At 43.0% G+C, this 11209-nt stretch overlaps 1 pseudogene; it reads right to left on the bottom strand.

The window, feature by feature from the left end:
• Window positions 1-210: 210 nt before the first annotated feature.
• LOC105706245 (protein RCC2-like) lies at window positions 211-6733 on the bottom strand (annotated as a pseudogene).
• Between the last annotated feature and the right edge of the window lie 4476 nt (window positions 6734-11209).

The following is an 11209-nucleotide window of genomic DNA, read 5'->3' as shown; positions in this document are numbered from 1 at the left end:
ACGGGGTTTCACCACGTTGGTCAGGCTGGTCTCAAACTCCTAACCTCAGGTGATCCAGCTGCTTCTGCCTCCCAAAGTGCTGGGATTACAGGTGTGAACCACCGTGCCTGGCAACTTTTGCTTTAATTCCTCGTTTGACTTCACATCCCAGTGCACATGGAAAGGACAGCTGCCATGAGAGGTGTGGAGTTGGAGGAGTCCCCAGGAGCATCAAAGGATTCTGGGGTTGTATTCTGGCAGTTTCTTGATCTTCTCTTTCTCAGTCTCGCTTTCGTCTCCATCACTTTCATCACCAAGGAGTGTGAGTAGCCCACGGCGACCTGTTCTGAGAAAATGCCATCCAGAGTCTTCACCTCCTGGGTTGCACTGGAAGACTTGGGCTTGTGGTTTCTGTAGCCCAGTACCCTGAAGGTCGGGGATGGGTTCCATCTGATGGTGCTCTCATCAGCAGCCACAGTGATGCTGCTCTTCCCACAAGCCAGGCTCTGCAGTCTCCAGCCACAGAGATCCTACACTGCTTTCAGGTACATGGCAGATTCAGGGGAGGTGTTGGTGGCACCCCCAAAAAACAGACAGACCACGTACTTCACTGATGGCAAAGGAGCAGGTGTAACCAGCACAGATCTGGGAAGCCCCATGCCCAGAAAAGTCAAACAGCTTCACCAGGTGGGGGACCATCTCATCCTTCTGCTCTGCTTGACATAGCCAGCCATAGCCACCGAAGTTCGAGAAGAAGACTCGCTTCTTAGAGTCCAGGACCAGCGTGTGGTTAGCATCACAGGCCACATCTCACACAGCCACATTTGGTACAGGCAGAATCTGTCAATCTTTTGTCTTCTCGATGAACATGGCTACTCGCTGGGGCACCATCACAGTCGTACTCTATCTGCTGTGCCCAGGCAATGAACTTCCCATCCGAGTTGTGTCCCAGCTGACTACATTCAGGGCACCCAAAGGAATAGAGGTTTCCTTTGCGGTCTGTTATTATACTGAATTCAGCCCCACAGGCCACTTTGGTAATTGGCTAGCCATTGTACATTATCTGCACAGGGCTGCGGACAGTGTCTATTTGGTTGCCAAGGCCCAGCTTCCTGATCTTCTTCTCCCCAAGCCCAAACACGGAGCACGTTTCCGTCAAGGCCATGGTGTGGTTCTGCCCACAGGCTGCAGACACAATCACTTTGTGGCTGAGACTCTCGATGAGTCTGGGGGCTTCCGCTCTCGGTGTCGCCATTTTCCAGCTGCCCCTTCCTTAAGGAATTTTAAACAGCTAATCCCAGAACTTTGTGCAGGGCTTATAACTTGCAGTGAATGCCAGAAACTAAGTACTCAGACAGGTCCAGCTGAGCGGGGCTGGGGGTAGCTCTTCCGAGAGAGTCTGCCCCAGCATTCATCCACCAAGTATTTCTTGAAAGGGCTCATATTAACTACAAACATCCACTAGATGGTCCTTTGAGGTGGGTTGCTGAGGCACCTGTGACCTTGTACACAGTCAAACTGCATTCTCAGAAGGCTGTTTTCAGCATTCCTTATCACACCACACACTCCACTCCCTGTCCTGTTTTCAGAGCCAAGGAGTTTCATTCTCGTGCACAAATAACATACACAGTGCTTCAGTATTTCTCCACGCCTGACGTACATAAGCTTGAATATGTTGCTATGCACCCCCTACATCTCCCCTTTCTTTAATTCTTAGAGCATGCTAGTCACCCAATGCAAGGTAAGCTTCTATCGTTCTTCCCTGGTTGTATATGCATCAGATGGCAGCACAGGGCCATCTGCAGATGCCTAGAAAACAGATACAAAAAAGAATAAGTGTAGCGGCCATCACCCAAATGTGTATGTTTAACTCAGACCACCAAGTGTTGGGGTTTAACCATTGAAAGCCTTCTTGTAATTGCTAAAGGGAACTTGTTTGTAATTGCTGCGACCATTCTTCAAGTTGTTTCTTTGATTCACACTTAAGAGTGGAAATTTGAGGTGACAAATGGTTGCGATAAGCCCCCCTGCAGGTGTGCTTTTCTAAATAACTGCAAGGTGGAATCTCCTTCCCAGCTTTGGGTTAAATTTACAGGCAGCCACAATTCTGCATGCTGTTTTAAAATCATGACATAGGTTATATTTAACTGTGACCTTTTGATGAGACAAGCATGTCATATACCACCTACTGGAAGAGACTTTAATACTATAAAAGGATTGATTTGTCTCTATGTTAGGAACACTTTGCCCAAGCAGAAGTGTATAAGGGTGTGTAGTACACATCAAGACTGTATCAGTAACGTTATTGTGCAAAAGGAGGGTAGAGTTGCCACTACTAGTAATGTACTCACCATGTGAAAGAACCCTTTCAAAAAAAGGAAGTCCTAATCTCCAAATTTGGGTATGAGCAGGGCTTAAAACTTGTTTCCATTTTAGTTGTAATATAGATCCTGAAAGCCCATACTCTGACCAGCTGATAGAACTATTGGAGGAACTCCCAAATTCAATTGTTTGATTTGCCCCCATGAGGTCTCCAATCAAGTAAAGTGCCATTAACAAGCAGAGGCCCCGATGTGGCACAGGTTGTCTGTATGGAGACCACTAGACAGCCTCAAACTTATACCTTCAGTTCCTATTGGACAGCATAGAAGAAGATCAGGCACTTGTGTAGCTTTATAAGAAACCTCACTAAGATTAGTGGTAACAGCAGAAATAAAGGTCAAATTTGCAAGCTTAGCATCCCTTTTGGGCTGATAGTACAGATACTCCTGAGGAATGAGAGTAACACACCTGTCATGTACTATTGTGGAAAAACAGGGAGATTACTAGACATAAAGTCAAGGAGTCATTAAGTTTAATCCATCTCAAATTTTCAGTTAAAGGGTGAGACAAGGATATCCATTGACCTGTCCAAGAAGTATCATTAGATGACAAAGGTGGGTCAGCATCCCACTATGTAATAACATTAAAAACAAGGGGATTTATTGTTTCCTATGATCCATGTTAGAGGAAGTAAAAAAAAAAAAAAGAAGAAAAAGAAAGTAAAGAAAAACAAGGTGATTTAGAACATGACTCCAATAAACGTGTTCTTAAGCTGATCCCACTTGGCATAGGACGAGAGTTACCAGCCACCCTAACATCCATGCCTGTCTTACTTTCTCAAAAGTTTCCCCAATTACCGCCAGATACGTAATAAACCGGTTCTCTGCAGTTGCAGGGGCTTCCATGGTGGCAAGCCGGATAGTTGCTTGTTGATCCAATTTCTTTAGCTGTCCTCAGGTAATGTCAGGTGACTTCTGAGTCACGACCGTCATTGCTGGTCAATTCTCCAACAACAGGTCCTGTTCTGAAGGAGATAGCCCCACATTTCCCCTTTTTTGTTTATTAAGATATACTTTAAGAGTTTTTTATTTTTTTAATTTTTTTCTTTTTTCCATATCTACACATCTATTCTCTGATACTTTAAGAGTTTTAATGAGTTCATTTAATAATGGCCTGACTGGTTGTTACAGGGGATGCCAGTTTTGTGTTGTATGTGTGAAAGCTGCAATGCATATGTAAATTGAACGCTAAGATAGTAAGATCCATTATCAGTTTTTATAGTTTGTCAAAGGCCTAAAATTGTAATAGATCCAAACAAATGAGCAATTGCATCTTTAGTTTTTTCTCCAGTCCAGGGGGTAGCATGTATTAAGCCTGTATAAGTGTCCATGGTAACGCAGAGAAATTTAAAGCATCCAAAGGGTGAATACTGAGTAACATTAGCTTGCCAGATAACATTAGGCACCAGACCTCATGGGTTGACAACAAGCCTAAGGAAAAAAAAAGAGAGAATGCCGTTGGCCATTAGGATGAGTTTTAATAATCATGTGAGCTTGAGCAAGTGTCAAATGAAACTGTTGTTCAAGACTGCGAGCATTCTGATGAAAAAAAGCATGATCAGCTTGAGCTTGAAAAAATGCAGGAAAGTCTGCAAACCACATTTGTGGTTGTACCAGAACATCAGCTCGAGTGTTCCCTTCTGATGAGGGACCAGTTAACCTAGAATGAGAGCGAATATGGGTGATGTAAAGATGGTGATGACGGGACAGAGGAGCTCTCGTGCTGCAAGAAACAAAGCTAGTAGAGATTTGTTAGTAATGCCCTTCACATGTGCAAGATTTAAACGAGTAATGCTATACACCGCATAAGCAGAATCACTAACTATACTTATGTCTTGGTGAGGAAATGTTTGTAAGGCCCATATTAGGGCACCTAATGCCACCTCTTGCATTTTAAAATGTTCCTGGATTTTGTGTTGCCAGTTTTGCATGACATCTTGCCACACTGTAGCTGTCTTTTCAGTTTTTTTTTTTTTTTTAACCATCTGTAAAGACAGTAGTGGCATGAAGCAAGGGCTCAGAAACAACAATAGACACAAATTTAACAGACACAGTTTCTAGAAAGTTCAGGAGCTTAGAGGCTGGTAAATGGAAGCTGATCTTACCAATAGAGTCAGCCATTGCTACTTGCCAATTAAGATTACAAGCTAAGAGAGTATGAAACTGTTCCTTGCTTAATGGTAGGAAAAGAGTAGCAGGATTATATTTTGATAACTGGACACAATGCTGGCACCCCTTTGTGAGAAGAGAAGCCATTAAATCTGTGGTCTTTTGTATATGTTTGGAGGGATTATGAGACAGGTAAATAGCACGTAAAATACAGAAATGGCAAAAGATAAAGCCTACCTGTCGAACTAAGGCATGGAAGGGATGGATATTTTAAGTGATTTTTACCATATTTTGGCCCTTGAAAGTTATTAGAATGTGACTGCAAGTTGTGAGGATAATAAACCTGCATTGAGTTAGCTTAAGTGTGCAAAAAAATAGAAGAAAAAAAAGAAAAAAACTTGTTTTAAAAGTCTTTAGGTGCTGGCTATTTACTTGCATTAGCCCTCAGCTGGAATGTCTTAGAACTGAGCTTGGGAAAGTAGGGCTGTGGCCAGTTTCTTTCCATCTGCTCCGGGCTCCTTAAGCAGCCTCTTTTCTTAACAGCCTGCCACCTGTTGCTGCTCTTGCCCTGAGAGGAAGGAAGGAAGAGTACAACTAGCACCAAGAGGCCAGAAAACGACCAGGTGGTAAAGTACACGTATATAAGTGCAGAGACTGGAGGCAAGAGGGTAACAGGCTGGGAGAGAAGCAGTCCTCTCATCCTCCGGACCACGTACGCTTGGAGCCGAGCCTGTAAGGTAAGGTCCTGAAAATATACTGGGCTTTTTATTATTTTTACCACCCCCAAGCAGAGAGGCTCAGGAGAGGAGCAGACATGCCGCACAGGGTCTGCTTTGAAGTTTCCCAGCCACTGTGTTTTTAAACATTTTATTAAAAAAAAGAAGCATTCCTCATTGCTGCATCTATTTTCTGAAGACAACAGCAGCTGGTAGAGCTTGTTCACCTTTAGCATGTAACATGTGACTACGGGAGACTGCCCCTCATTAGCAGGCTTCTCTCCCAGAGCTCAGTACTCTAGGCTGCTCCACACCCCTGTGCCCACCTTAGGCTAGTAAGGTAGGGGTGCATATGGACTGTTTTTTAGCCCTTCCCTTGGGGATCCAGGGAAGACAAGGAATTGGTTGTCAGCTGAGACATGCGAGGGGCGGCAGGGAAGGGAAGAAGTAGGAAAAGCTGCAGCACAGCAAGCAGCAGCCACTTTCTGGGCACGGTTACTAAGACAAGTGACCACGGTGAAGAGAATTCTCAGGACCAGGCTGGAGCTGACTGCAGCCACCTGGGAACCTGGTCTGTGCCTCTTGGCCTCCCCTCTGTCACCACAAACCCAGAAAGAGGCAACTTGCCTAGGCTGCCAGTGACAAAATGGGCACTCCATGGCATCTTAGCAGCTCTCCTGCCCCAGGCTTCTGTGGGCAGCAAGAAAGCCAGAGCTTTCTGGGATAAAACCCAGAAGGCAGCATGCAACTTTCCCTTATACACCAGGGAAACAGAAAGAAGACAAGGCCAGAAAGGCCGATGCTGGATGTAAGAAGTGAGAACTTGCATATTAGAAAGACAATCATAATTAGCCACTTGCTTTCCCTCCGGGAAGCACTGCTCCAGCAGGGGAGTTCGTCAAGGAGACGCGGCCACCCAATCATATAGACGTTTGCTGCCCAGTGTCTTATCCAAGAACCATCCCTTGGACTGCCTCCAATCTCCTTAAGGGGGATGAGAGATGCTGCTGCCTTAACAAGGCCAACAGACGCAGGTCCCTTTAAGGGTAGAGGAAAAGAGGGCAACAGCTTTTCTATTGAGGGAGGAAAAGGCTGCTCTCAGTCCTTATCCTCACTAGAAAAAGCCTTTCTTATTCCTCATAGAAGGGAATGATATGGGGAGAGAAGTGTCTCCTTGTTGTTCTGGTTTCTGTTTTTCCTTCTCCTTTAAATCTCCTGAATTACCTTCAACTGGAGAAGATGGGCAGTTTGACTCACCACAATCTGGCAGATAAAGAGGATACAACGCAGAGCGTACCAGCACGCAGGTGGTCAAAATGTAACATTAGTAAAATGACCTTGCTCATATCCTCTTTTCAGGCAGCGACCTACCTGCTCCCTTAACTCTAAATCTAAGGTTCCTTGATCGGAAAGCCAACGGCATTCCCACTGAATTAAGAGCATAAGCTTGTGTAGAGCTCCAGGCTCTGCAGTGCACTGAATAGCCTTAAGTAGCTGTTGCACTGTTTTAAAAAATACTTTCTGCTCTGCGGTCATTTCTTGATCCATGATAATCAAGTCCCTGATATTTTATGTGTGCGTCCCATCCTCCTGATGGAAGTCAGGACTGTTTCTTACCAGAATTCCCTAAAAATTGATGAGCTTTTCACCTTCATGTGCAAATTTAAGGCAATCATGTTGGGGGCACCAGTTACAGAGCTTATGGCTTGCAGTGAATGCCAAGAACAAAGTACTCAGGTCCAGCTGAGCGGGGATAGAGGGTAGCTCTTCCGAGAGTCTGCCCCAGCATCCATCCACCAAGTATTTGTTGAAAGGGCTCATATTAACTATAGACATCCACTAGATGGTCATTTGAGGTGGGTTGCTGAGGTACCTGTGACCTTGTACACATTCAAACTGCATTCTCAGGAGGCTGTTTTCAGCACTCCTTATCACACCACACACTCCACTCCCTGTCCTGTTTTCAGAGCCAAGGAGTTTCATTCCCATGCACAAATAACATATATAGTGCTTCAGTATTTTTCTATGCCCGACCTCAAATGCCTTGAACACAAGCTTGAATATGTTGCTGTGTACCCCCTACACTTTGTGAGGCCGAGGGGAGGCGGATCATGAGGTCAAGAGACTGACATCATGCTGGCCAACAGGTGAAACCCTGTCTCTACTAAAATTAAAAAATTAGCTGGGTGTGGCAGCATGTGCCTGTAGTCTGATCTACTAGGGAGGCTGAGGCAGGAGAATCGCTTGAATGCAGGAGGCAGAGTTGCAGTGAGCAGAGATCATGGCACTGCACTCCAGCCTGGTGACAGAGTGAGACTCCATCAAAAAAAAAAGCTGATCTCATAGAAATAGTGTGGAATAGTGGTTACCAGAGGGTCAGGGTGGGGTTGGGGGTAGGTAGGATTAATTGGAAATGAGAAGAGGTTAGTGAACAGGTACAGGATTGCAGCTAGTTTGAAGAAATAAGGTCTGGTGTCCTATTGCACAATAGAGTGACTATATTTGACAATACTGTGTATTTCAAAATAATGAGAAGGTTTTAAATGTTCTTACTACAAAGAAATTATAAATGTTTGAGGTGATGGTAAGGCAATCACCCTGATTTGATCATTTCACGATGTATACATGTATTGAAAGGTTATACTGTGTCCCATAAGTGTCCACAATTATGGGTCAAAAATAAAATGTAAGAAATCCCTGTCTTTGGAAATTATTATTTTTTTCTTTTTCGAGATGGAGTCTTGCTCTGTCACCCAGGCTGGAGTGCAGTGGCTTGATCCTGGCTCACTGTGACCTCCACCTCCTGGGTTCAAGCAATTCTCCTATCTCAGCCTCCAGAATAGCTGGGATTACCAGCCACCATACCTGGCTAATTTTTGTATTTTTAGCAGAGATGAGATTTCACCATGTTGGCCAGGCTGGTCTCAAACTTCTGACCTTAGGGTTCCACCCACCTTGGTCTCCCACAGTGCTGGGATTACAGGCATGAGCTACCATACTCAGCTTGGAAATGACTATTTAAAGTTATGGGTTATCTATCTACTTATTTGTTGTCCCTGTTTGACTTGTAGACTTTGGTACAGACCGAAGTATAAAATTCCTATTGTTAACTGCATAAAAACCTGTTTTGTTTTGTTTTTGAGATGGAGTTTTGCTGTTGTTGTCCAGGCTGGAGTGCAATGGCATGATCTCTGCTCACCTCAACCTCTGCCTCCCGGGTTCAAGCAATTCTCCTGCCTCAGCCTCCCAAGTAGCTGGGACTACAGGCATGCACCACCATGCCTGGCTAATTTTGTATTTTTAGTAGAGACGAGTTTCTCCATGTTGGTCAGGCTAGTCTCAAACTTCTGACCTGATGTGATCTGCCCACTTTGGCCTCCCAAAGTGCTGGGATTACAGGACTGAGCTGCCACACCTAGCTAAAAACCTGTTATTAATAAACAAACTCAAAACAATACCAAAACAAAAGTTTCTTTATTATGAAGCCCTTTCTTTTTAAAAAGCAATCAGTAGAAACAAACAATATACTGCTATCCCAGAATATTAGCATCACTTCCAGAAAATTACTCCAAGTTTCACAGTGGTTTACTGGGTTCCATGGTTTTGGGGAATAGAAAAGTAGGGTAGTACCTGTTATACCTGTATTCAGTTTTTTCCTTCTAGTGTATCCTCCTTTTATGGGTTGAAACTGTCCCCTCAAAAGATGTTAAAGTTCTAATCCCCGGTACTTGTGCATATGACTTTATTTGGAAAATAGGGTTTGCAGATGATCAAGTTAAGATGAGGTCATTAGGGTGAGCCCTAATCTAATATAATTGAGTCCTTACAAAAAGAGGAAATTTTGTCACAGAAACTCTCCCTTAGAGAGAGAAGACAATGTGAATACACAGGGATAAGGCTATCTGTTTAATACCAGCCAATGAACACTTGAGAAACTAAGAACTCTTTCAAATAATCAAAATGCCAGGTTGTTTGTTTTGACACAGAGTCTTGCTCTGTCACCCAGGCTGGAGTGCAGTGGCACAATCTTGTCTCACTGCAATCTCTGCCTCCCAGGTTTAAGTGATTCTCGTGCCTCAGAGGCATCCTGGGTAACTGGGATTACAGGTGCATGCCACTATGTCCAGGTAATTTTATTTATTTATTTATTTATTTATTTATTTATTTATTTATTTATTTAGTAGAGATGGGATTTTACCATGTTGGCTAGGCTGTTCTTGAACTCCTCCTGGCCTCCAGTGATCAGACTGCCTCAACTTCTCAAAGTGCTGGGATTATGGACATGAGCCACCACACTTGATCTCCAGTTTTCTGAGTGTATGTTTACTTTTTGGTTTCTTGCATATACGCCAACATCCATATCTCCTACCTGCCCACCATGTTCTCAATTCTGTTTACATCAGATTTTGATTTTCTGAACATCTGAATGTTGAATTTACTGGTGCCCTGGAATACATTGCAAATGATTCCTACTTACTTTTCACTGACACTGTATTTCCTTTCCCTGGGTAGATTCTGCTTGCTTAAATTTTTTATGTGAAGGCACCCTCAGAACTTTAGAAGACATATGAATTCAAAATGTAATTATTTTCAGGAGAGTACATAAAAGTACTCTGAACCATGGAGTACTATTACATGGAAACTTTTATTATAATACCAGTTTTACATGATACATTCAGTTATCTATGTACTATGATTCCTGTCTCCTCCCTTACTGTGAAAGGGCTGGTTAATTGAGGAGAATGTGAAGGTCATTCCACCACAAAATACTCTAATTCAGAGTATTGAAGCATTAACGATTTATTCTGATTATCAGTGTTTTTTCTTATGCATCTCTTTTCATTATCTGATTCACATCTCTCACCAGTGATGTCAGTCTAAATGGTTGAATATTCTGAGTGTAGTAAATGTAACAACACAGCACCTTAATCTCACAATAAGGTTATTTTTTTGTCTTAATTTTATCCTATTTTATCCCTGTCTATTTTGGAATATGGATCAGTAGCTTTTTTTTTTTTTTTTTTGAGACAGAGTCTTGCTGCTCTGTTGAGCAGGCTGGAGTGCAATGGGGTGATCACAGCTTACATTATTACAGCAGCCTCAATTTCCTGGGGCAAGTAGATCCTCCCACCTCAACTTCCTGAGTAGCTGGGACTACAGGCATGAGCCACACCTGGCTAAATCTTACATTTTTGGTAGAGATGGGGTCTCACTATGTTGCCCACTCTGGTCTCAAACTCCTGAGTTCAAGCAATCCTCACACCTTGGCCTCCCAAGGTGCCAAGATTTCAAGTGTGAGCATTACTTCCAGCCAGCTGCTTCCATACGATAGGATTTGTTCTTACCATGTTTCCTAATGTGGTTTGTGTTATTTCCTACTGTTCCAGGACACAAAAGTAAAAAAATATATTTTTTTATATATTTGCAGGTATATAATGTATAATGTTCAAATACCCACACACACTTAGGGGTGTGTGTGTGTGTGTGTGTGTGTGTGTATATATATAAAATATATATTGTGTTTGATGTCTGGGTCCAGAGTTATACCTGAAGTTTTTATTAGTTTAACCATTATAATTGGCATCCTCCTGCTGTCAGACTTACTCTAATGAAGAAATAGATTCCTGTTTATTATATTGAAGGAAGGGTGTATTGAATGATGGCTAGCTTTTGAAATGAAAATCTCAAGAGATAGTGATCCAATTTATTATGGGATTTGATATGTTTGATGGAGGGGACAGAAAATATTTTTATCAAGTATCACGATTCCTAATTTTTGGGATTTGGGTCTTAGAGGGAATACTTCACCTTCAAGATCCCCTATGGACCAATTCCAGATATTGGAAACAGACATTTGGGAGATCTTTGGAGTCCTGTGTTGACTTGTGACCTCCTGTCCTAAGTCCGGTCACAAATTTTTTCAGCATTCTTGAATTGTACAGTGAGAAATGAGGGGCCTTGGTCAAATGTTTCTCCTTTGTGCCATGGTGCACTCTGGGCATATCTTTAACTTTGCATTGACTG

This window comes from Aotus nancymaae, unplaced genomic scaffold, assembly GCF_030222135.1.
Source record: "Aotus nancymaae isolate 86718 unplaced genomic scaffold, 86718_ANA_hifiasm-v0.15.2.pri h1tg000033l, whole genome shotgun sequence".
Lineage (NCBI taxonomy): Eukaryota > Metazoa > Chordata > Mammalia > Primates > Aotidae > Aotus > Aotus nancymaae.
The sequence above is the reverse complement of the archived record's forward strand: the minus strand, read 5'-3'. Positions and strand labels throughout refer to the sequence as shown.